The sequence below is a fragment of the Vicugna pacos genome, unplaced genomic scaffold (assembly GCF_048564905.1).
Source record: "Vicugna pacos unplaced genomic scaffold, VicPac4 scaffold_18, whole genome shotgun sequence".
Classification (NCBI taxonomy): Eukaryota; Metazoa; Chordata; class Mammalia; order Artiodactyla; family Camelidae; genus Vicugna; species Vicugna pacos.
This window is the reverse complement of record NW_027328739.1, coordinates 1,510,813-1,516,598: the sequence shown is the minus strand read 5'-3', so window position 1 is coordinate 1,516,598 and position 5,786 is coordinate 1,510,813. Positions and strand designations below refer to the sequence as shown.

The 5,786-nt window shown below is 35.1% G+C and overlaps 1 long non-coding RNA gene across 1 annotated transcript; it reads right to left on the bottom strand.

Moving 5' to 3' along the window:
• Window positions 1-3,671: 3,671 nt before the first annotated feature.
• LOC140692832 (uncharacterized) lies at window positions 3,672-5,291 on the bottom strand. The gene is made up of 2 exons (XR_012068435.1): window positions 5,024-5,291; window positions 3,672-3,952 (listed from the first exon to the last, which is right to left on the bottom strand). It is a non-coding gene; the product is annotated as an uncharacterized lncRNA (long non-coding RNA).
• Window positions 5,292-5,786: the final 495 nt, after the last annotated feature.

The window sequence follows — 5,786 nt, the reverse complement described above, 5'->3', positions numbered from 1 at the left end:
AAAGAAACATACTTATAGAAAAAAGATTACATTTGTAGTTAACAGAGGCAGGGGTTGGGAAAGGAGAATTTAATTAATGCACTCAAAAACTACAAACATCCAGTAGTAAAATAAACCTGTTATGGGGATGCCCCTTAGTAACATGAAAATTACAATTAATACTGTTCTATGTTCTATATGAACGTTGCTAAGAGATTAGACCATATGTTTTCTCATCACAACCAAAAGACAAATTGTATTTCTTTAAAATTGTATCTAAATGAGATAATGAATATTCCCTAAAATTGCTATGATATTTATTTCATGATATTTGTAAATCAAATCACTATCCTGTGCACCTAAACTTTCACAATGTTTTTTGCCAGTTATATATCAATAAAAGCTGAAGGAAAAATGGAAAGTCAATGGTAATTATTTCCCATGTCATTTCTCATGATTGTTTATGCAGCAAGTAAACTTGAGTCATGATATAGTTATCCTAGGTAAAGATACTAAAAAATAAGTGATTCTAATAAATTATTCATAAAGATAATATTAAAATTAGTGTTTTACCATGCCTTAAACTTTCTTCAGGTTAACAGCCCACTGTTTCTGAAGGCATCAAAATTTCACTCTGTGTATTCATCTGAGATTAGGGAATAGATACAAATTTAATAATGGCTGCTCTTGCTGTGAGAGATAAAGTTCACTGTCTCTGAATGATGGTCTCATCTCCCTGACAGCATCTGTAAGAAATGATCATGCTAGGTTGCTAAAAATCTCAGCAAGGTAAAATCTCAGAAATCCTACAATTCTTAACTGTTTTGCAATGGGAATGCAATATTGACAAAGACTTGATTTTGGATAAAAATGTGGTGTTTTCTCATGGTTTAATTAGGGGATGTGTGAATAATGCCAGAGATCCAAAACAAACATTCTTGCTCAAGTGCTGGGCAAAGATGTGTAAAGATTCTGCATTATTAGGACTGAGGACTGCTTTCAAAATGATGACTACACTCACTCTATTCCAGGTAGTCCAAGGAAAGAAAGGTTATTGCAATTTGTAGTTGAACAGGAATAAGTCAGTGGTTCAGTCTCTATAAATTAGTCAACGGGTGTTCAAAGACAAAATAAGTTATGTCAACAATGAGAATTAAAAGAAAAAAACTTGGATATATACTTAAATTAATAAGAGACACAGTCCTGTGCTGGGCTCTGGGGACTGGAGTATGTATATGCTTCAGTCCAATTCAAGGGTTCAGTGGTCTGGCCCTAGCATCAGTTCGGGATTCAACGAACAGGTAACAAATTTTATACTGGGAGAAATATAATCTACCTCTCCCTGATCGGAAGAAATTCTGGTGGCTCAATGGAACTCTTAATTCACAGAGATACTGCCAGATGCAGAGGAATAATTCACTGATTACTCAGCTAAGAAAAATTTACTGCTTAACAATCCATCTTCACACACACACAGTGGTAGACAGATTTGCAGTATTTAGTGGGAAGAATTCAGTCGGCCGATCTCATAATAATTTTCAAAGCACAACCCCACTTTTGTAATTTTGCCAATAGTCTAGATTTCCCTGGTAGAAAACCACAGATGGACAAACAAACAAAATTCTTCTTTAGAATTTCTAATTTTGAAAGTAAACTGTAACTTTTGACTTATAAGTATAGAACCCTGTTAAGATGATCATGGTAAGACCCATTGACTGATAAGAGAGCTGGAAACTAACTATTGAATCAATCCATCTGAGCCCCAGAATGCTAATGTAAGCAACAACATAGCCACCATCAGATTTGAGCTGACAAATATAAAAGTTTGATGTTTCTGTTGTAGGAACAACCACTGCTGTCCAGACACAGTTCTCCTGCTGCAAGTGGGCTCTTTTCTTCTCTTGGTAAAGGTCATATTGCTGGGATATTGCTAGAGATTACCCTGGCCCATTTGCCCATTCTCCATATTATCAAAGGCTTTCTTCACAACTGATGACACATTTTTCAGGACTCAAAGTGCCATTCAATTATTATCAGCTGGCACTGGCAGCATGATTGTGAGCAGAAGCCTAAGGCTCCCTGACATTGCCTACAATTTTTCCAGCATTTCAGTGCATTTCACATTCTGAAAATGCTTCACATTTTATTTTAAATTAATGGGAAATTGTCAAATCTTCCATGAATATTTCATATTTCCTAATATCTGCAGAAATTTGGTATTCTTGCAGTTGAACAAATTTTTAATTCCACAACCTTCACCTCCTTCTAGTCCTCACATATAAGATTGCAATTTTGTTACTGAATATGACCACCACATACAAGGGCCTAGTACCTATTAGATACTCCCTTGGTAAAGGTTAGAAGGGGGAAGGTTTTGTGGGTTGTACAAACGTTCATTAAAGGTTTGCAATGGCACTGACTCTTCTGTACAAAGCTCTGATTCTAAGAAGTAAATTAAATAGAAGTCAGGATAGTAATTGGTATGGGGAAGAAACTCAGCTATTTTGGGGTGGGTGGGTGATGAAGAGACAGGAAAAAACCCAACAAATGAGAATGGAATGCTTTAGTCCTCTGGAGGCATGAATTAAGAAGAAACTCATACTTTGTCTCCTGGATCTGCCTCCAATTACTGTCTTGAATGACTAGTATTTGGGCTATGAAACGAGCTACTTTGTGGTGAAGAGTAAAGACCATAACGAAATATTTTGAAAACCATGAGAGTTTTGTTGTTTCAGGAAAGTAGATTTTGCTTAAAGTCAACATGTATTTTTCATTCACTAAATACTAAAATGCATCAGGTGGCATGTGCTTTGCTTACTGTGCTGGTATCCAAGTTAGACAAGGAATGGGGAATAGACAGAAAATATCTGGAGGAGGTGGTTTCTGTGCTGACACTGGGAAAGTGTAAGTAGGTAAAAGGAGGACACCGAAATTCCAAGGATGAGCTGGAGCCAAAGTGTTGAGTTTGCAACTTAAATTGTTGACAAGCATTTGCCTGGATGTATCTCTAGATACAGTGAAATGTAAGGATATGCCAAGGTAGTCAGTTGCCAGATTTATAAATAAATGACTAAACAGAGTTAAGTTTGTGGGCTAAGAGTTTTTAAGGAATTAAGTGCCACCCTGAGGACGTAAGAATGTATTTGGCTGGAACATAAAAGCAAAATAAAGTATTGACTAGAAAATATAGTGTAGAATCTTGAGGGCAGGAAATTAAAGCACCAACTGGAATGCTTTGAGAACAGCACAAATAAGACCATAGATAAAATTACTTCTTAAATTGTACCACATGCTGAATGTGCCATCTGAGACTACATCATGTGAGCTTTATGATTCCAGGGATGACATAAGAGAGATCATGATACCTGGGCCAGTTCCTGCATTTATTTCCAGTTCCAACCTATCCTAACTTAACACTTTTAATTCTTTCCAGGATGAACCAGAAACCACTTAGTAATTTTCCCTCTCTCCATGTTTTAGTCTTTTTCCAAATTCTTCCATTTCTTCTTCTTCCTTACAAGAAATTATTTAAATTTACTCCCATATTTTTCCATCAAATGATCATATCAAATATCTATTTTTGTGTTTAAATGGTAACTTAGTCTCCCATTTAACTCTTAACTCTATTTAAAATAAATAAGGAAAATACAGATACACATCTATGTTTATTTTTCAAATAAGAAAATTGCAGATATTTGTCGACATTTGCCAACATCAATTTTAATCTTTGTTATCCTGCATAATCTGGTAGTCCTATGGTAGATCAGTTGTAATTTGATTGACGTCCATAAGCTGAAGATGGCTGATGAGTTGGCCTTGAAGGAGAGTTAGCTGATATATCAGCTATCACTGGCACTGGAAACCGTGTGTTGCTCCCTGGTTGAAGCTGAGAAAATCGACCTTCATTGGCAGATATGTTGTGATATCTATTTGGAAAAGTAGAAGGCTCCAACATCTGTCCAAAATAATTGCTCTGTGTGGGAGACAAGATGCTGTACTGAGAAGTAGAAGTTGTAGCTGTAATGAAGTTCACAACATGGCCATTTGCTTCAGTGTAGCTGCTTTGGGAGTGCCCGTGGACAGTGGTCAACTGATTTAAAATAGCACGTTGATCCACAGCAATTTGTTCTGGTGGTCTAACTGACATTGATGATGGAGGAGAAAAATTACCTCTGATCCGGGTAGTTGTATCACCAATTATGTGGCTAGTAGAGGGCTTTATTATTAGAGGCATGTTTAAATTTGCAGAAGGCAAAAATGCATTTTCTGCACTAGTGTCAGTCACAAAACCAGAGTTATGATTATCCACATAATCCCCTGCTTAAATGTGCTTCTTCTTGAATTCTTCAGCCAATGAAGATATCAGAGGGGCATTTTTAATCCCAACTCTTCTTTTAATTCTCACTAAAAGCTAGGGGCAAACTAGTTTAAAATTTGGATAATGATAGAACTGCAGCTAGACCCAAAGGAGAAAGATTTTAGTAAAATTTAAACCAAAATACAAGACTACAATAAGCCTAACCTATAAAATCTCAGATTTCAAGTTTACAATGCAAAGATAATATTATCAAAATGTGAACATTGCTGACAATATTTTGAAGTTCCTTATTTGGAAAATACACATTTAAATAGTATAGTCATCAAATTTAAGGGTTAGCATTTGCAGTAACTGTGAATGCCACTTTTAAAAAGCAGCTTTAATAACTTTATTTAGATTTCTGATAAGATTCATGGTTGCAAGAAAAGTTTCTCATAGTCTTGACTACTTAAGACACTGACCTAATTTTTTAGAAAAAATAAAGTATTTTAGCCTTAGTAGTTTTATAAAATTTTCAAAATCTAGCTTTACATTTACATTACCATAGATTGGTGTACAAAATAAAATTTTATATATAAGTTACCAAGCGGTAACTAAAATATCGGAGTACCTTGCTTAAAACAGAAACTACTTTTTCTTCTGCTAGAAAGACATCTATACAAGCAGATCTTTGAAAATTCTGCCACTCTTTACTAAACCCATAAAGTTTAAGCTGTGTAACTTAACTTTTCATACTTCCAGTTTCAAATATTCTGAAAGAGGCGTTTCTTTCCAAAACTTCCTTCTTAAAGACATCTTCATCAATCACTATGGAAGTTCCATTATCATCCCACAAGATGGATTTAAATTGGTCACTCCCAGGCATTTTCCAGAGTTTTCTTGGAAATGCCAGAAAACAAAAATCATTATCTTCATCTGGTTTAGAGACACAATATTTGTAAAATGTTCTTTATATCAAGAATTCTTCAGACAAAGTCTGAAAAGCATTTTCTTCAGTCATAGACTTCAAGTCCAAGTCATCAGAGAATATTTGTTCACACAATAGAGATCTACTGGAGTTTACTGAACCAGTTGATCCATATTTATGGGACACATCTTCAAATTCTGATGAAACTTTTGCCATTTAAATAACTTTTTCTACAGCTACATTTCTAATCTGTGGGATTTTGAGCACTGCAGATTCAAATGATGCTGCAGCAGGCCTGTAAAGATAAACTGCTAGGCCATCATAGTGGTTCTCACCCTGAGTAGATGTGACATCACAAAACGACTGGTCTCCTAACAAATCAAGTGAAACATTCAGCCACTGTTTACTTCTCATTCATTTACTTAAAATGAAGCATATATGATGGTTACTTTTATAGTGTTCAGTAAATATTGTCCCCACAAAATCTTTTTAAATAATTTAATTTTGGGGTCTATGAAATAAAACCAATCTGCAACCTTTTGTACACAAATTTATACCAGATTGGTGAACAGAGTATAAATA